This window comes from Canis lupus, chromosome 37, assembly GCF_003254725.2.
Source record: "Canis lupus dingo isolate Sandy chromosome 37, ASM325472v2, whole genome shotgun sequence".
Taxonomy (NCBI): Eukaryota; Metazoa; Chordata; class Mammalia; order Carnivora; family Canidae; genus Canis; species Canis lupus.
Genome location: NC_064279.1, coordinates 29,815,307 through 29,837,162, shown reverse-complemented (window position 1 = coordinate 29,837,162; position 21,856 = coordinate 29,815,307).

Sequence of the window (21,856 nt, the reverse complement as noted above, 5' to 3'; positions counted from 1 at the left end):
ATGCCACCCTAAGCAGAAATGAGAACTTGGCACATGACTCCACCCAACAGAAAAGCCCTCACTGTGATGTTTGGACATTCTACCCAGAGGTTAGGAATTGAGTAGAAGTTAATGGACATGATTCAGCTGATGAGTCTCCTGGCTGGGATTTACATACAGATCAGTGGATCTGTGTATGTCAAACCTTGCACTCATTCTGGTAAAGTGTGACATTTTTTTCATAGAATCACAGACTAGAAATTCCATGATTCTCTAAGGATGACATTACAGGCATCAGGATTAGCCGTTGGGGAGCTACTTTAATTTGGGATGTGTATTCTTTGCCTGACTTCTCTGCAACACCAGTCATCAAGTATCTCCCTCTTTTTTGCAATACCACCATATCCCCAGCTACTGAGTCATCAGACTTATTTCTGATCCAATGATTTTTTTTCATAAGTGCTTTAGTGCATTTGCTCTCTAGCATAAGAAAGAAAGCTCTAGCCCATTTAAGGATGGAAATGACAAATTAGTTGGGATTAGAGAAACAAAACGTCTTTCTCTGGCTAGAAGCCTCCTTCAGCAGAAGTCAGGGAGTAGCTTGAACCCTCAAACAGATGCCCTCTGTAGGCTACCAATACAAGGAGAAGAAACTGCCTGGGCATGAAGACTGCATCCCTCATAGGATTCCATGCCTCCATTGGAAGCTTGGCAGTCTCTTGTCAAGGCCCCCACTACCAACCTTCTGTCCCCTTAGCACTCACAGCCGCTCCACCCTACCCACCTTGGGAACAATTAGGACTAATTTGGTTGTGCCTTCTTTGAGAAAACTTCCAAGTTATTCCTCATTTCCCACACTCCAACCCCACTAAACCTTGTATAACACCTTTCTTTTACCCTAGTTCCTACTCTTTCCCATATTCCCATAGCATTTTGTATTATGCCCTTTGATACTCAAGGTCAGTTGTTAGCAAAATCCCCTGCATCCTTAATCTATTCTCTGAATAGTCTCTTTACTTTCTTGCTCTAGAAGAAAGATACCTCTCTCCTCCGAGGTTGCTGCTGCCCCTGAAACTCTTCCTTTCTTCTTTTTGCTGCTTCTGGGACATTTAATTTTTCAACTTTTTTTTGGTGGGGGGAGGTGTATGGCATTACACAGCTTTATTACCAGTGAAAATTATTTTATATGCAGGTGAAAGTAAAACCGATTCAAATGAGATATATTAAAACCTAAATTAAGTAGAGGGTCACAAAATCCAAGTAAAGGTCAAGCTAAAATGTTGGACACCTAGAACAGCCAGACTAATGGCTTTTTAGAAAAATGAAATATATTTGACGAATAACACTGTGTGAATTTGAGGTGTACAATGTATTGATTTGGTACTTTGCGTGTCAGGCATCGCTCAGTAACACCCATTACCCCTTGCGGTTGCACTCATCCCCTGTTGCAGGTCACTTCCCCCTCACTCATTAAAGATAGTTGCTCCTCCTCACTTCACTCCTTTCAGCATTGCTCCTTCAAAGTACTTGTCAATTCTAACATTCTTGAAGATGGTCTTCCTAACCCTTTCCAGGAGCCATCCTCTGTCAGCTATTCACTTGCAATAACCATTAGGTCAATAACCATGACCTAACCTGAATCTAAGTCTAAATTTCACTCTAACAACTCCCTTCTATATTTCCAGTGCACTTCCTCTAGAACTGAATTCCAATCATCACCCACATCCACCAAGGAGATGGTATCCATGGACCCTACCATCTTTCCACTCTTTCTCACCCTCTCTATTCTTCACCACCCACCATGCCAATCTTAAATTTCACAGTTCGTCCTTACACTCCTTGTAAATATTCTTAACTTCCTTCAGTCTCTCGTGTTTCATAGTAAAGTCCACTTCTCCACACACTGTTACCTTCTCTCTTACAACTGAACATAACAGGAGAAAGACACACAACTATACTGACCTCATGCCTACTGACCTCACATGGCCCATAATGGGGGAATTCTGATATATTCCTTGTGTACTAGGACTCTTTCCCCTTAGACAGTAATTTCATACTTTCCTTCTGTCCACAAATATTCAGCTCTACCTTCACAATTCATATGCACATGATTATCTTGCTTCCTGTTTCACTGAGAAAAATGAAGCCATCTGAAGAGAAGCTCTAGAGGCCCAGCTGCATTTTTACCTACCCACCTGCCTCTGTGGGGATATATTCTCTGCTTTCTCATTCTTGTGGACAAATGTATTTTTGTCTTCACCGATCCCTCCACTTGTGCACTCAATTCTGCCCTCTAGCTTACTCGAGAATCTTGCTTCAGAAATTCTCTGTTTTTTGTGCATCAACTTTGTCCTCTCTACTGGATGATCTTTCGCAGCGTGCAAATAGGTTCCGATTTCTTTCATCTGCAAAACCAATGAAACAACTAAAAAGCAAACAAAATCTTTCCTGACTCTGCCTTCCCTTACACCGATGTTTCATGCCTATTCTTCCCTTTAAAGAAAAAAATCTTCAATAAAGAGTTGTGTGCACTTAACCGAACTCTTTTCTCACGTCTCAAACTCTTTTCAATCAGGTTCTTACTCCTACTCCACCGAAATGGCTCCTGTTGAGTTTGGTAATGACTTCCAGATTGCTGGGTATGATGTTCAGTTCCAAGTCCTTATTTAACTTGTTCTAGCAGCATTTGGGACTGTTAAACACCTTCTTTTTCTTGGTATCCAGGCCACTGCACATGCCTGGCTCTCCCTCCACTTCACTGGCTACTCCTTCTCTTATCATTTACTGTCCCTTCTTTAATCTCTTCAACCTCTGAACATTGGAGGCTGGCACTCAGGCCTTGGAATCCTCTCTTTCCTTAGGTGAATCTATATGTCCAGTCCATAATGTTTTCCTGAACTCCACACTCATTAATTCAACTGTCTATGTGACATCCTCATTGGATATTCAATAGGTATCTCACCTGTAACTTGACAGTAGAACCCTTGGTTTCCCACTCCTTGACGAATTTCCATCTCCTTTCACAGACTTTTCCATCTGACCTCTTCATACCAAAACCCATGGTTTTGTTTCTGACTCTTCCCTTTATCTTATAACTCATTCATGAACTGGCATCCAATCCTGTTGTCTCAACTTCAAAATATATCCATAGTTCATCTTCCTACCACCTTCACTATTACCGACATGCTACCAACCATGATCATCCTCATCTGGGTTATTGGAATATCTTCTTATTATTTTTCCCTGCTTTCATTCTCCTTTCACTACAACCTAAAAACAGCAACCAACATGACCCAATTATAATCCAGATCAGATGATACCCAGGAGTGAGGGCCAAAGTTACTGCTAGGATCTACAGGCACCTACATGTTCTGGCTCTAAATTCATGTCCTAGTACGCTCCCCATTTCGCCCCCTTTTCCATGGGCACTGGCCTCCTCAGAGTTTCTTGAATATGCCAAGCATATTCCCACCTCAAGACTTCTGCATTTGCTATTTCCTCTTTCAGAAGTGCTTTTTCCCAAAATATCTGCATGGATTTTTCCCTTACCTTTTTCAAGATTTTGTGCAAATATTGACTTCTCCATGCCACTCCTCCTCAAATTTCAACTCCTACTCACTTTTCCTGTTTCTATTCCTTGCTTAACTCTTTCTCTTTACCATGTACTACATCTAGTATTATTATTATTATTTTTTTTAAATAGGCTCCACACCAGCATGGAGCCCAAGGTGGGGCTTGAATTCATGACCTTGAGATCAAGACCTGAGCCAAGACCAAGAGTTGGACCTTAACCAACTAAGCCCCCAGGCATGTCCTATTTCTAGCATTCTTTATTTATAGTGTTATTTATTGCCCACTTCTCCACCACTATAATGTGATCTCTCTGGGGGTCGCTATTGTTTGCTTTATCTATTGTTGCACTCTAGCTCCCTAGATTAGTAACTGGAACATAGAAAATGCATAGAAACTAGTCATCAATGAAATTAATGAATTGAAAATGAGAGGCAAAGTCTTGTACAGTAAAACAAGGTAAATTCTTGTTGAAAGAATAAAGAGACAGCAATTTTATTACATCAATACAGATTTAAGAACCACTTAAAATTTTTATAGAATGAAATTAATGAAATAAAGTTCCTGATTCAGATTTCAATATCCTCCTTTACCAAGTCTTTCATCTTTACCTAAAGGGAACATAGCAGGGGCACTGAAGCTCAATTACCTCTGTGACTTAGCAGGAAGGGATGGGTAGAAGTTGTCAGCTTCTGACAAGTGGTTCCAGATATTTTTCCAACTTAAGCATTACCAGAAGGGCCTATGCCATGATTAGGCAATCCTCTAAGATGGCGTTGTTTTCTAGCACTACAAAATTATAGTTATTTTGGTATTTTTATCAATATAGGTGAGAATTATAGTTATTTTAGTCCATAGAAGAAAAAGATTACTGTTATTAGAAATGCTGTGGAGGGATCCCTGGGTGGCGCAGCGGTTTGGCGCCTGCCTTTGGCCCAGGGCATGATCCTGGAGACCCGGGATCGAATCCCACGTCGGGCTCCCGGTGCATGGAGCCTGCTTCTCCCTCTGCCTGTGTCTCTGCCTCTCTCTCTCTCTCTGTGACTATCATAAATAAATAAAAAAAAAATTTAAACAAAAAAAAAGAAATGCTGTGGAGATTAGTCACATGCTGATATAAGCTATGCCAACACGAATATGTAGCTACTACAGCTAATGCTATTTATTCTGTGACTATTATTCCTGACTGTTGGAAGGCTAAGAATCCCCGTGGGTTTTGATCAGGAAACTTCTGAAGGTTGAAAAGAACCAGGGACTGAAACGCCAGTGGAGTTTTCCTGGCGAGTTGAAGTCTTTTGATTTGGAACAAAGATGACAATTTGTCTGCAAGTGTTCAGACAGTATCTACCTTCTAGAGGGTTTATTGTAGCAATCTTCAGCAAGTTTTTCTGGAGGGCCAAACTCACATATGTATTTATAGTTAATTTATATATCATTCGCATATGACCATATCCACTCTGTCTACCATTCTTAGGACATTTTCAAGTAAAAAATGTATTGTTTATACCTTGAAATTTGTTCTTTGTCAGACCCTTTTTTTTTTTCCTTGAAGTCCTTTCATTAACTCATTATCGTTGTTGTGACTTCCGGACATCACTGGGGAACAGTGGATGGTGCTCTTGGAAGGATCTGGTGAAGAATGGGCTACAGTTTGTGATTAAGAAATAATGGTGTAATAGCCACCTAGGTTCTTTCTGTTGCTCCAAAACATTTTTTAAAAAAGATTTTATCTATTTATTCATGAGAGACACAGAAAGAGAGTCAGGGACACAGGCAGAGGGAGAAACAGACTTCCTGTGGGGAGCCCGATGTAGGACTCCCTTCCGGGACTCTGGGTTCATGACCTGAGCCAAAGGCAGACACTCAACTGCTGAGCCACCCAGTGGCTCCAACACATATTTATTAACGATGCTTTTGCTTCCTCAGTCTGATGGACTCTTCCAACATTGTAGTCATTCTTCAAGGTTTAGTGGACATGCTGCTGCCTCCATTAAGAGTGTACTGATTACTCCTTTTCCTCAGCTCTCCCAGGGATTTTCCTTTACCTTCACTGCACTGTTTATTTCTCTTGTTATGCCACATAGCCGTGGTTAATCATCTAACCTGTCTGCCTCATCTGTTGAATTATAAACTCTGAAATCAGAAACCTGCTCTGAATATCCTCTCAACATCTTCTACGATGCCCAACCTCTGTCTCTTTTAAGTGAGCTACTCAATGGACATGTAGCAAATAAACGAGCAGATGTTATCAAGCATACATTCTTCTTTGTTGTTTGGTGCTTTATGGAGTTCATGTGTGTGCTCCTGTTACCCTCAGCTCATATAATAGGAAAGAGTGAAGTGAATTGCCTACTGTGCATCCCACATGGTTGTTTGAAAGGGTTCTTTGACCTTGGTGTTTTCAGCACATTTGAAATCTCAGGATGGTGCCATGAGTTATGCTTTTAAAAAGTATCTTATTTAATATTCACCTTGATTTGAGTGTGAGTCCAACCCTAGATTCCCTTCTAGGCATCCCTAGATGGGCATCACTTCTTAGCCGACATTTCTCTAATCCTGAGATCTAGAGACACTCAAGAGTTTCTGTTTCAAACAATTAAGTTTTCACACATGTATGATAGGGTGAGTTTGGACCACCACCTACTAATCTAGCTTTTCTAATGTTGGCTGGACTGTCAATTCCTGTATCACAGCTCAAAGACCATTCATATTTCAGTTCTAGAAAGTCCTCTGACCTACCTAAGGCAATGGAACATTTACTTGGAGAAGAGGCTTTCAGGCTAATAAACAAAACAAAACAAAACTGAACCAAATCCTGGCTTTGCTATTTTATTTGGTCAGGCACTTAATCTACCTGGATCTGTGGTAGGGACTATGTTTACCTTATAGGGCTATTGCAAGAAATTATGGGTAAAGTGTGTGAAGTGGCTCTACAGTGCCCAGAATAAAGTAGTTTCTAGATATAAGACAGAACTTCCCAATCAATTAATCAACAGCTATTATTAACCGTTTGCAATGTTGCAACCTAGTATTAGACATTATGTGGAAAGAGGGATACAACAGATGCACATTATGTGTTTCCACAAAAATGGACCATGTTGTGAAGCACTTTTCCTCCATATACAAACACAGGGTTACTTCTCATGCTGCAGCTATTTTAGAAAAGTGCTTTGTGATGAAGCAACAAGTTCTGATTCCATCTGTCATGGGTTCCAATTTAACTGGGGCCATTTCATGGGAATTGAAATGTTCAGAAGTCTGAAGGTGGCATAGACCAACACTTCAGGTTTATTTTAAGCTTAAAATCCCAATTCATGCTAAAGTTCAGGGAAAACTGATGAGATCAAGTTCCAATTTCATATGATTGTCCTTTCTACACATTGCTCCAAATCCCATCTTTTTTTTTTAATTTTTATTTATTTATGATAGTCACACACAGAGAGAGAGAGAGAGAGAGAGAGGCAGAGACATAGGCAGAGGGAGAAGCAGGCTCCATGCACCGGGAGCCCGATGTGGGATTCGATCCCGGGTCTCCAGGATCGTGCCCTGGGCCAAAGGCAGGCGCTAAACCGCTGCGCCACCCAGGGATCCCAAATCCCATCTTTTCTTTACAATGAATTTTCAATGAGGTGATAAAGACTTTAATTTTGATTTTATCTGTTCTCTACATCCCAATGATGATGTAATGATAAATTAACCCCTGTAGACATTACACGAATATCTAAAAATCATGCCGTTTTAAGAACGCAACATTGATTTAAAAGAAACAAGAAAATCATTCCTTTCTGGTTGTTCCATTCATAGGTGTTGCACAGCGCACTGCTTAAAAAATAAATAAGGTAGAAACCCCTCTTCTCTCCCCCTTAGTGATAATCCCACAGTTCAATTCATTCTGAACCAACAGGTTGCTATGGTAGCAGGAGAGTCAGGGTTACAGCATTGAACCATTCTGCAATGTGAAATCAGCACAAAGCAGGAGGTGCTTCAAAATTCATGAGCCTGGTGGAAGCAATTTTGTGCTTCAAACTTCAGGCTTCCTGCCTCTTTTAAGAGAATGAAAATAAGAAGGTGGCAGTGCCCACCTGAGCCTCTGTGGTGGCTTAGCTGCTTTTCCAGAGTTCTGGATAAAGTAAGCATCATCTGTGCTTTTTATTTATTGAGCTTAAAATTTGATTCTGATAAGACTCACTATTTATGGAAAGTTGCACGCACAAAAAATGAATTAGAAGAGTTTCTAATTTTGCATTCTATATTTCTATTCATGTCTGGTCAGAGCTAAATTAACGGTTTAATTTAAAAAATGTATATGTTTGGATATACTCAGACTGCATTATAATTGGAACCATTGAAGCACAGAATTCAATATAGTATAAAATGTTCACCTTTGAGTCTATCCATTATGTGAAAAATGCCTTTTTAATATGATATATAAAAATATTTGTAATATATGATATATAATATGTTAAAATACATGTGAATAGTATGTGTGCTTTTTTTTTTTTTTATGATAGTCACAGAGAGAGAGAGAGAGAGGCAGAGACACAGGCAGAAGGAGAAGCAGGCTCCATGCACCGGGAGCCTGACATGGGATTCAATCCCGGGTCTCCAGGATCGCGCCCTGGGCCAAAGGCAGGTGCCAAACCGCTGCACCACCCAGGGATCCCATATGTGTGCTTTAAAAAGGCATTATTCACATCATGAACAGACTCATGTGATACACTCCACTATGTTAATCTCACATGTTCACATATGTAAAATACACATAAGTGTACTGATCATTTATTCTACATATTTTTTAAGATTTTATTTATTCATGAGAGACAGAGAGAGAGAGAGAGAGAGAGAGGCAGAGACACAAGCAGAGGGAGAAGCAGGCCCCATGTAGGGAGCCCGAAGTAGGACTCGATCCCTGGTCTCTAGGATCAGGCCCTGGGCTGAAGGCCACTCGGGCTGCCCCTATTCTACATATTTAATATATGAATAAATCCACAAATCACAAATATTACCTAATATGCCCTCTGCATTCTTTCTTCATTTAGGATGGTTTTCTCTCCTTCGCCTGACTGAAATACTAACCTGCATCCTATGGATGAAGCTGTGACTATAAAATTAAAAGAAAAATAGTTACAAAGAGATAGATAAACCAACAGATCAACTTGATTTCTTAAGTCGGTAGTTTCTTATTTGCCATAAACTGGAAGCATTTGGGGACTAGGGGTGCATCAGGGCTAGAGAGGTGTGGGAATTAGGCCATTCTGAATCCACAGAGTGCCACGGAGATGCTCCAGTAGGGGTTTCCGTGGAGGAAGGATGTTCCACCACAATGTTTCACATCTCAGTGACCTCATTCCATCCTCGTCCTCCATCTTGTTTTTCTACCAAGCTTTTGTTCAACCTTTGAGATGCAACTTTGCGAAGACTTTTCAGGTACTGCTCTTCTTGCTTGTACGCTCTGCTTTCATCACCCTCCCAGAATTAGTCTTTTTCTCCTTTGTAGTAACTACTCCTTCAGTAGCACCCACCACGCACTATTGTAATTATCTGTTTATGTGTAAGTCTATGATAAAATACTGAATCTTAAGGACAGGAACACAGCGTGAGAAACTGTATTTTTGTTTGTTTGTTTGTTTTTTGTACGCTCAACATCCCACTTCCTCTTTCTTCTGGTCACACTGCCGCACCTTGCTTTGGGGACTGCCTCTCCCCATTTCCTCTGTATGTGTTGTGCTTAGTAACAGTGGTACCTCCCTACCTGCAACCACAAAACCATGTGGAGTTTTGAGTTTGATCAATCATAATACCCCATCTTCTTGTTTTTAGTGATGGTTCAGGGACATGCATGTGATCCAACCCGAGCTAATCAGAGTGTTTCCCCTAAGAATTTATATACGATGCTATGAAAAGAATTTCTTGGGACTTTGAATATTTCATGCCTGTGCATATCTATTGCCGTTATTGGACTGCCAGGCTTGAGGCCATGAGGGACATGGCAGTCCAGGGAAAGCTGAGATGAGACTGAATATACCGTGGCCATTATTAATCTCTAACAAACTTAGAGAGTTCAGACTGTGAGTTAGAGCAGCCTGGAAAACCAGCAGGGCGAGTGGCCTTTGGTTGGACAAGTGACTTTGTCCTGAGATGCCAGTAGAGTGCTCCAAGAAGCAGATCCCAAGATGGAGGAAGGGTGCAGTATGTTTGTTGGCTGATACCTCTGAAAGAAAAAGAAAGTGTTGGTTTGCACTCTGGGAGCTTCCTGGGTAAAATCCGAAACCGGCCTTAGTACATGCAGGGCAGGGAGAAACGGAGGAAAGAGGGCCACTCCAAACTGGTACATGGCAGACTAAATAAGCAAGGAAGCTTGCGTCTGAGGCTTGTCTTGGGCAGTAAAATGAGTATCTCTGCATCTGCCTGTCTGAATCTTAAAATATTATGTAGAGGCCTTGACTGGGTTCAGTTACATTCAGTCTGGATGGTCTTAACAATGCCTAACTCTCTGAAGGCTATGTCCTGGGAACAGCTCCCATTGTGGGAACAGTAGGCAAAGCATACATTCCAAGGTCAGGGGTGGGGGGAAGTGAGGAGCCTCTGATTGCAGAGTCCATTCATGAGTTTACCTGTGGTTATGACCCCTCAACTACCTCCTCCAGCAGGGAGGAAGCAGAATGGGCAGGGGAAGTGCTGAGACTAAGTAATCCTGCATAGGCAGCAATGACCAGGACCCCATACCATCTTGCTCATGCTGTGGCAAGGAGCCACCACAAGAAGACCACCACTAGGTTATCATATCATACCTTTACTCAGACTCTGGTCAAAGCCACCCAAGAAAAGCATGATCCTAGCTTTAAAGTTGAGGTGGACTCCATAGGAGCTAATAGTTGACATCTAATCTCTGACAACTGGGCAGAGTTTTATGAAGCAGGATCTGAGAGACGTACTCCATGTCTGCAACAGACCAGAAGGAGATGATGACATTGCTTCAGGGGACCCCAATTCTTTCCTGGGGCTCCTAGAACACTCAGGTCTTTCCCTACCTCCTACCCTATAAACAAAACACTACTTTAGGGAGAAAAGCTTGGGAGATGAGGAGAAGATCTAAGACATCTAATATTTTTTAACAAATGGAAGGTTATTTCCTGAAAAGACTTTAAATTATTGTGTTGGACATTAGGTTAATTTGTTTTTCTAGTAATCCAGTGATGAGGTCTCAGGAGGATGAGTGGGATATCATCAGCAAAATAAAGATTTTATATTTTCTCATCATATATAAATGTAAGTTGAATTTTGTGATCCAGTCATTGGTGTTATTATCACTGTTAGAGTCATGATGTCCTGCTAGCACATGGCTATCAAAAAAGAGCATTTGCGCCATGAGTTTGTCAAAGTACTTCCAGGAGATGGTTATTTTTAAGATTTTACTTTTTTATTACCTTCTTTATTTTTATTTTTATTTTTTGGTGGTTGTGAGTGTGGTGGAAAAGGGAAAAAAAATTGCTACCTCCTTTCCCTTTCCTCTGATAATACGTTTCCTCCCATGCATATATATTGTAAATCAAGAACAGAGTGTAAGAAAGAAAATTGGGCCCTTGCAGTGAAAGCCTATTGGATGGTGACTCTCACCTGAGGATTTCAAAGTAATGTGATTTATTGATTGCATGTTACAGATTGTAGCTCATGTATTCTTTCTGCATCCCAGGACACAGTAATGCTTAGACAGCCTCGCTGATTCTCTGTAATGCATGCAACAAACTGAAGCTCAGGAGTCATGGGACAAGGTCACAAACTACAGGAGAAATGATAGCAGGATATTGGAGCCAAATCTAGGAGAATGGGCGCTTTGCTTCCTATTTCATTCATTCATTCTACTTTGTTCTGCTTCAATCCATTCGTTAATTCATTCATTTTTATCTTGCAATTAAAATCATTCATCATTGGTTGTTTGTTAAATGTAGGGCACTAACTGTTAGGATGATGAAGATAAAACAAAATTTTGCCTTTAAGAGTTCACAATCTAGTTAGCACAACTGCCTTGTAAAAATGCTTATTTGGAAAACAAAATAAAATAGAACTATATATACTGCAGAACAGGAAAATGAGGCATTTAAGGGATGGTCTGTGAAAGTTTCTATTTGCCTGCTTCATGAAACTTGATATGAATACACAAAGCAACAAAAGAAAACACATCAAATCAAATCAAAAACAGAACTAGATCAAAACAGAAGTAGGTTATAGACATACCTTAAAATCCTAGCAGCTTTTATTCAAACTCTCCAGTTTTTAGTGGCCTCTCCCACCTTCACTCATCAAGACTCTCATTTTATCTTCTTTGAGGATTGTGGGGAAATATAAAAAAATCCTAGAAATTGGGGTCTTAAAATAATGAGACTCTGGGGAGGCTGGGTGGTGAATTTGGTTAAGCCTCTTGGTTTTGGCTCAGGTTGTGATCCTGAGGTCAAGCCCCACATTGAGCTTTGTGCTCAGCAGAGTCTGTCCTTCTCCCTCTGCACCTACACCCATGCTCTCTCACTCTCTCTTCCTCTCTCAAATAAATGTATTTTTTAAAAAATCTTAAAAAAAACAATGAGGTGCTGAGTCAGCCCAGAGGTTGGCCCTGGTTTCTGCTCACAGAGGCTGCGGGGAGCAGAGTGTATGGGAAGCCTGAGTTGCTGCTCTCGGACCTCATCTCGCCCTGTGTCCTGGTCCAGTACTGCTTATACTTTGATGTGCACATGGATCACCTTGAGATCTCGTTAAAACGCAAATTCTGGGTCAGTATGTCTAGGGTGGGGTCTGAGATTGCACATCTAACAAGCTCCTGGGTGAGGCTGATGTGGTGGCTGGTCTGGGCAGTGTCCTACAGTTTGAACAGCGAGGCCCAGGAGCACACCGTTTCTGGGTTGGGTGGGGGAGAGCATATATGTGCTCCAGTGACCCTATTTCTCCTGCTGACCCTATATTAGTCAGAGGTGGTTGAGACCTAAATGGATTTTTTTGGCATCACTAGGTTTTTTATTTTTTGCACTTTCTCTTTCTAGGATCCCTTTCTGTCTTCCACTGTTGCCAATATCTTCTACACTCTCCTTTTTCTTCTTTCTCTGAGAACAATGGGTGAGCAATCAGAAGACCTGAGTCCATGTCTTGGTCACAAATGTGTGTGTTGGGCGCTTTTACATTTAATCTCAGTTTCCTCATTTGTAAAAAAATCAGGGACCAGACTCACCCACAAGTATTTACACATCTATGAATGTCTTGTCTATGAGGACACTGTCGTCTTTGTACACTGTTGTATCCATTACTCTCTAGGAGGATTGCACTGGATTCACACTTATCTCTAAAGTGGAATGAAAGGTTTAAATTCCTGAAAATGGGTTGCCTTGACAGCAAATATGTAGTGAGTGCAGATAGATGCCTTTCTTAATGCCTCTAAATTTTCTGTATAAAAGCTACCCCTTCCTCCAAAGGGTATAGTTGGTGGCTTTGGATGGGAATAAGAAAAGAGGAAACAATTCTACTGCATTTTCTTTCTTCACAAATAATATCATTCAGGCTTCCTTAAGAGCATTAGAGAGATGTTGGATGTGAAAGTGCAAAGGTCCTAAGGGCACCTATCCATGGTTCTGGAATGACATCCTTGATCCTATGAGAATCAAATCTATTAATTGTAAAAGGAGCAAATAGGTGACTCATGAAATCTTTGCTAGGTTATTGGGCATCAGAAAGCATAGCATTTTCTGTTATAAAGTTCACAAAATTAATTCAATCACACCTCTGTGAACATGATCTCTGTACCTCATTCTGATCGGCAACTTCCTGAGATCAATGGGAACACATAATTCTTCCAGAGATGAGAAGAGTGAGGATATGGGGCTATCTACTTTGAAGAAATATTGATTTAAAAAGGAAATAAAGGAGGAAGAATTTTTTTTAAGAAAAGATTTTATTTATTCATGAGAGAGGCAGAGACACAGACAGAGGGAGAAGCAGGCTCCCTGTGGGGAACTGGATGAGGAACTCAATCCCGGGAGCCTAGGATCATGATCTATCTGAGCTGAAAGCAGACGCTCAACCACTGAGCCACCCAGGTGTCCCGAATTTTTGTTTCCATTCTTTTCCCACTGGGTGCATATATATTGTCCCCATAAGACAGGACTGAGAGGTGCCTCTAAGACAATGAGTGTGCCTTATATGTGTCTTTGAACATATTAGGTTCTTAAACACTTTTTTAAAACAGACTTTATTTATTTATTCATGAGAGACACAGAGAAAGAGGCAGACATACAGGCAGAGGGAGAAGCAGGCTCCATGCAGGGAGCCCTATGTGGGACTCGATCCCAGGATCCTGGGGTCATGGCCTAAGCCAAAGGTAGACACTCAGCTGCTAAGCCACCCAGGGGCTCCTGGTTCTGAAATATCTTATATGCAATGAAGTATTAATGGGATACCTTGATGCTGAGGGCCTATAATCTATGTAGCCTAATTGCTAGTCATCAAAGAGAAAGTAGCTGTAGCTGCGGGGACAGAGAGCGTAGGTGTGAGAGCCACCAGCGATTCTCCTTCTAGTGGCTTTCATGGCATTTACTGCCTATTTCTGCTTCCTATCCTTGGAGTCTGAGTCCTTGATCTACGCTAATGATCCAGAGCTGGGGATGGACAATAGGCGGCTTACAATGCAAAACCCTAGGTGCCAGCTTACTGAGAGCAGTATAGGTTTAAGCCTTTGGTCCTGGTGTCTTTTCTGTTTAACATTTTCTTGAATTTTTCATTTTTTAAATAAATTATAACTTATAATCGGAAGTTACATTTAAATAAGTTGGGATGGGTTTCAGTAAGCCTCTACTGTGTACTTCCACCTTCCACCATGGTAACATAGTTTTGAGATTCCTGTGTAGACAACAGAATTCTTTAACACATGGTTAAATCTGAGAGATGATTAGTGGTAACTCACTTCTCTTTTCCAACCCTCTCTAGATGTAAGGTGATAACCACTTTCCTTTCTAAGACAATATGGAGGATGCTTGCAGGTAAACCAAGTACACACACATAAGAAGTTAGGGGAAGCCAAATCTTCTCAGTTTCAGATGGTGGTGGAAGAACCATTCTTTGCCTTTGCTAGCTTTAGCTGCACTACCCGGGGATGCCATGGTCTTGGCTGTGATCTGTGAGGTCCAGAAAGTTGCCAGACTGCCACTTGGTGTGATTTGGGATCAGTGGGAAACCAGAAATTATAGGTTAGGTGAACCATGTGTGGGAAATAGAGTTCTTCTGCCACAGAGTGCTCAGAAAGTCATCAGAACGTTCTTGCCATGATTTATTGTTTATAATTTATTGCATGCTGCAGGTCAACAGCTGCTCTTTTTGTCTGATGATGTTTTTAAACTTTTGCAGTAAACCTTTACAACAGAAATGAGCTAAAGAATAAGAGCAAGTACTTAAGAATAAATTAATTGTTAAATCTCTATTTTTCAAGAACGTTGATAACTTTAATTTGCTCAAAATGTTGCCCACATTTGTCATCCACCTTGGGAGCTCTAGTAAGAAAACTGACCATAAGAAACCAGAAGACCAAAATCTTCTGAAGGAACACCAGCAACTATTTCAAAAATTGGTGATTATTTTGTTGACACTGTGCTCAAAGACCATGGTTTAATAGGTGTAGCTGTAGAAAGTTATATATCATGACTTTTCATTTAGATCAAGCTGCTGCATCTATAAATTAATTTAACTCATTTTTACTTCCAAGTAATAGTTGTTAATCTGTCAGTTCCGTGAACCAAAGGGCTTTGCAAACAAATTATGCCAGTTTAATGTCCAGGTTACTAGGTATTTTGATAGAAAACTAGTTAACTAGTTTAATTCCAGTATTTTTGTCATTTCTGATGCTTTGGTCCCCTTTGATGCCCATGAGTATTTAAGCTTAAAAAAAAAAAAACTTACTGGGGGTGCCTGAGTGGCTCATCGGTTGAGCATCCCCCTTTGGCTCAGGTCATGATCCTGGGATCCTGGGATCAAGTCCCACATAGGGCTCCCTGTGGGAGCCTGCTTCTCCCTCTGCCTGTGTCTCTGTCTCTCTTTCTCTCTGTGTCTCTCATGGATAAATAAATAAAACCTTTAAAGATTAAAAAAAAAAAAAGCACTCACTGTTGTTTTTAGGAAGGAACAGAGCGAAGCAGAAGCATATCAGTTTCCAGAGCAAGGAGGTCTAGGTTTGGAAGTGGCTCAGTGTCACATCTGCAGCATTCTTTTAGTCAGAGCAAGGCATGGAGCCAGCCTGGGTTTAAGGGGGTGGAGGAAGAGGCCCCATGGTTGATGGAAGGTGCTGCAGAGTCACGTTGCAAGGAGACCTGGAAGAAAAGAAGATAGTAATTGCGGCTGTTTATCAAACTGCCATAGTTTTTCCTCTTTTGAAAGTAATGCTTACAAATATAAATTCTGTGTCCGAAATGTGTCTTGAATTAATATTTCCCTTTCCATTCCCATGGTGCTATCACAGGGTAGGGAAGCCTCATCATATCTCCTTTTAATAGATTCTTACCTATTCTCCTTGCATCCAATTTGACCCCACTTCAAACCATCCTCTCCAATCTGAATTACATCTAATCTGAATATATCACTCCACCGTTTAAAACTTTTCAGTGGTTCCTCATAACCTAGGATTTGAAGTTGTTCTGAATCTATGAGATGTCTCGGCATTGGTTTTTTTTAATTTTTATTTTAAAGATTTTATTTATTTATTCATGAGAGACACACAGAGAGAGGCAGAGACAGAGGCCAAGGGAGAAGCAGGTTCCCTGCATGGAGCCCTATGAGGGACTCGATCGTGAACCCCGGGATCACGCCCTGAGCCGAAGGCAGATGATCAACTGCTGAGCCACCCGGGTGTCCCAAGATGTATTGGCATTATAAGGTGCTTCATGGTCTTGCGCCTGTCTCTGTTTTCCAAGTTCTTTTCTGCTACTCTCCAAAATGCTTCTTTAGTCGACAGCTTATTATCTTCCTTGTAATTCTCAGATACACTTCTTGATCTATGGAAAATTTAAAAATACTGTCCTGTTGTCTAGGGGAAAAAATTCCGTAGTCTCCCCAGCCCCTCACTAACTCCACTAACTTTTCTGTTTGGCAAACACCCTTCAAAGTCTAATTCATGTGTCATTTCCTCCAGGAAGCCTTCCTTATACCCCTAGATTGTGAGAACCCTTTCAACGTGCTTGGCAATCTGATTAATTATATGGTTGCAGTAGTCACCCCGTATCACAATTAATGGTTTACTTTTCTAACTTGCTTACTAGACTCTGAGATCACGGAGGGCAGGAACTACATCCCAGATATCTGATTATCTAGTTCTTATTATAGTGTCTCGCTTGAGGGACATTTTTGTTGTGTTTTCTTCCATAGAGAAATGAAATTAGAATACATGTAATTACACAAGAGGTAGAAAACTTAAATTAACTCTGCTTTGGAAGTTTACCAACTCTGTCTCCTGTAATTAATTATATTGCTTCTAGAAATTCATTTAAAATTTATCAAACAAGGTAATAATCCTATTTTTCAACAAAGAAGATTATTACTTGTGCTTGTAAGTGGAGCAGTAGTGCAACTATTAGCTGAAGTTTTAGTCTACAACATTTAAAATTCAGATCAGTCCTTTGATTTGTGTACTGAGGGATTTTTTCCATGGAATAGTATGTGGGCTCTCTAAAGATATTCTGGTGGCAGAGGGAAAGGGTAGTAATTCTTTTATAAGAAAAAAAGTGTCACAGACATATTTTTAAATGTTTAATATTAAATGATCTAATACTTCAAAAAATTAGAAGAACTCATCCTCCAGACTTAATTTATGATGTCATTTTGTTATATGCATATCTTATACATCTTAAAATCTCCCCTGTTCCATTCTTCTCATTCTCCTCTAGATATAAAAATGTATTCATTCATTTGTTCAAAGATAATTACTGAATTCTTATCAGATATTCTTCTAGGTGTGGGGAATAGCTGTAAATAAGTCCCTGTCCTCATGAAATATACAGTCTAATTTCTGATTGTATGCTCTACTCATCAAGTCAATGTATGCCTTATCAGTGTGTTTACCTGTATATTTACCATATTTATATGTATTAATAAAGGATATATCATATATTCTGTACATTAAGTTATATTGCTTAACATATGAACTTAGCATAAATTATATTAAATGACATATTACATAAATGATATACTATCAGAATGCCTTTTCCAACTTTTCCCCTTATACTTATGTTTTGTGGTTTACCTTGTTCATCTACTTAGTTCACTCATTTTATAGTATTTCATCATATATTTAGACTACATGTAATTTTTCCATTCCTTTCCTGGTGGATAATAAGGTGGTTTTCACTGTTCTGATATCATAAATAGTACATGCACATCTATGAATGTGTCTCTGTGCATATGAGTATATTTCTCCCAGAAAGCAATAGAAACTAAACTGGTTAGTCAAAGGTTATGTACATCTTCAACTTCTAAGAGTTGCTCTAAAAAAGTGGTTGGAACAATTTACAGTCTTATTACAATGTGTGATTCCATTTCCCTAATCACCACCAAAACCCTAGTGATTTTTCCACCAATGTCATGGGTGACTTGGAAATACTTTCTTTGTTTACTGGTCACTTAATTTTCTCTTTTGAGAAATTCATGCTTATATTTTTGCTCAATTTCTTATAGGATCATCTGTCTTTTAGGTATTGATTTGTAAGATTTATTTTATTTGGTCAACCTAAAGTCAGTTTATTAGTAACCAAATCACAGGGGTGATTTCCTATAGTATTCACTATATCACTTATATTCGAGGGTAGGGGATTATACAGGGTGAGAACTCCAAGGTGGAGGGAACCTTGGAGGCCATCTTGAAATTCCATATACCACAGTAGGCTTGCATTCTAAATTCACTTCCCCTGTTTTGAATACTTGAGTAAAGTTTATTATCCTTGGCAGGGTTTTTGAGGAAAACCCAATACATAGAACACTTCCTTTCTGCTTGATTTAAAAAAAAAAAAAATGAGAAAGTAAACAAAAGAGCCAGCATAAGCAAAACTTTATTAGTGATAAAGTTAATGGTAGGAATGTAGTTCAGGGACAGAACCAAATGAGCACACCCAGTTGACTTTGGGTCTACTTGTCCAAAAGCAAGTTTTAATCTGTAAGGAAATCATTGCCTCAGCTGACATAGGGTGGAGGAAGAAAAAGAAAGAAACCAAATTCCCATGCTTTTGATAAGTTAACTCCACTTAGGACCAATGGGTTTTGCTCACACATGAGTAACTTGATCTACTTCCAACAGTAAGTTTTGGGACAGAGGCTTAAAGGATTTAAGAAAAATTCCTACTCATGGAAATCAGAGGATAAGAGGGGAATTCTCCTTTTTAATACTTATTTATGTTTTAATTCTGTCTCTAAGGGTCAGATTTTCCCAAATTGAGTAGTTTAAAAATAAAAATTAATACCTTTTCCCTTCCCACTAGAGCATCAGAAGCACTGATCAAAGGAGACCAAAAATAGCTATTTGGGATGCCTTAACTTCAAGGGACATAGAAGTCTTGCATAGGAATGAACAATGTAAAGGTCTGATGGCATTAATCCAAGATGCACTGAAGCACAACCAGGATTCCTTAGGATGTGCAGGACGTGCTTTTTGGGTACACATTTGAACCTGAGGAGTCAACTAGCTCACTTCAAGGAACTTAAGGTGAAAGAATCTAGAGTTTCATTTTCATTGCACTCCATCTTTGAGCAAGAGAAACCATCTCTTTTCTTTTTGTAGAAATTTAGTTCCTTAGTGCAAAATAATTTTAATTTATCACCAAACTGAATTAAAATGACATTGGCAAAAAAGTATTTTGCTCTACTTCAGGCTTCGCTGTCAATCAGAGGAAAATTAGATTCCTTTGGACTTAGATAGAGGAAAGAAGGAAAATACTTATACAACTCTGTCTCATGCATTTCACTTTCTGCCAACTCTCAGTTTTCTTACTAGTTAAATAAGAAAAATATCCTGGCTATTCGACAGGTTTATTACAGGGGCAACGAGAATCAATAAATACGAAAGTGCTTTGTTAAAAAAAGATTATATAATTATAGCTTATTATCCGTTTTTATTTACAGGAGGATAATCCAAATTTCCAAAGTCTTTTAAAAACATCGATATGTGAAAGGAATATCAATTCTATGAAACATTGATTTAGACCATTTTTATCTGACAAAGGCATGAAAATTCCTCTTAAGTTTTACCCAGTAAAATAAACTGAAAAAAAAGTTTGAACAGATTTTCTAGAAGTCAAACTAAACTATAATGTCGACTTTTACGTTTCTTTATAATTTCCTTCCTTAGGTTTTAGTAGGGCAAGACACAGTTGCCTACCAGCCACATTCTCCTACATTCAACAGATTTTTGATTTTTAATTCAAGTTTGTGGCACAAAATAGTAGAGAAAATAGAGACAGCTTGGACACGAGGACTCCCAGAAGACTCATGCCTTCTGGATAAGAAGGAAATCTATTTGTAAATCTCCTATTGCTACTGATGTCAGTATTCACCTTTGTAATTTAGGGTTAAGTGTTCTCTATTCCATTATCCATCTCTCAAATTTTGAAAATTTAATTCAAATCCCTTAAAGAATGAGTTTGTTTGGATTACTGTCTTTCCTTTAGCGTCATTTGAATTCTTGAGTCATGACGGAGGTGACTTCTAGTATGTCAACAGTTTGATAATCTTTGATTAAACTAATTTTTCCTGAGGATTTCAGAAAATCAAGGATTGGCAGAAAATATTATTCACAAAGTAAATATTTGGGGATGTTTACAGAAGAGCCTCAAGAAGAGAAAAGAACAAATGGTATACAGGGCTTCCTGGTTTTCTCCACTTTTGAAATGAAAAAGGAAGTCCAGAGGTGTGCAATTCTTTAGGCTAGACAAGACCACAGACCTAAATACTTTACCTGCCTACCTGACTGCCAAACCTGCTTGTAAAAAAAAGGAAAAAAAAAAAGATATAAAAATTGATTGGAAACTGTAAATTGCATTGTATATTAACTATAAAACACATGCAAATATAAAAAATAATTTTAATTTTTTAATTTTTTAAAGATTTATTTATTTATTTATTTATGATAGACATAGAGAAAGAGAGAGGCAGAGACACAGGAGGAGGGAGAAGCAGGCTCCATGCCAGGAGCTCGACGTGGGACTCGATACCAGGACTCCAAGATCGTGCCCTGGGCCAAAGGCAGGCGCTAAACGGCTGAGCCACCCAGGGATCCCCTAAAAAATAATTTTTAAAAACAACATTAAATTGGTTGAAGTCAAATAAGTCACGTAAAATCAAGCCCTTGAATATTTGTGTAGTTAATACTTTTTAAGCTAAACCTATAGGTTTGTCTCAGTTTCTCCAGTTTTCTTGATCTATGAGTGAGGACTTCATGGGTATATGCTAATTTTATTAGCAAAGTGTTGTTTTGCTTTGTTTTTAAAGATTTTATTTATTTATTTATTTATTTATTTATTTATTTATTTATTCATGAGAGACACAGAGAGGCAGAGGGAGAAGCAGACTCTCTGTGGGGAGACTGATGTAGGACTCAATCCTCATGTTTGAATGATTCTAAATTTTTTTATCTCCCATCCTAGATATTCAACTTTAGGAGATAAATTGTTCATTCTGACAGATTGGGGGTGACACCTGAAGATTGTTCTGGAAGCTGAAAATTAACATACAATTCCTTATACAATTTCAGGATTTGGTGTTGATAAAATGATGTTGTGCTCTCTATAAAATATGTCTTTAAAGAGCCCCTATTCATTTTCATATGGAAATCATCATAAAACTTTTCATGTGGTACTTTACAGCAGGAACTTAATAAATGCTGGCTGAATGTATGATGCACAAAATAAATCATACTGAAGAAAACACTTCCCTGGGGCACGTGGGTGGCTCAGTGGTTGAGCATCTGCCTTTGGCTCAGGTCGTGTTCCTGGGGTTCTGGATCTAGTCCGCATCGGGCTCCCTGCAGGGAGCCTGCTTCTCCTTCTGCCTCTCTCTCTGTGTCTCTCATGAACAAATACATTTAAAAAATCTTTAAAAAAAAAAAAAAAAAAACATGATGCAAGCCCTGTCCCTCACTACCTGTAATGTTGCTCATCCCAAACTGCCTTCTCTAACTACTCTAACCAGCTCAGAGGATGTGAAGTGTTAAAACATCTACTTAGTGGTTTTTTCTGTTTAAGTTCTCTGTTCGTAGAGGGGCGTACCAAATCATGTTGTTGAAAAATAACTGAATTTGGGT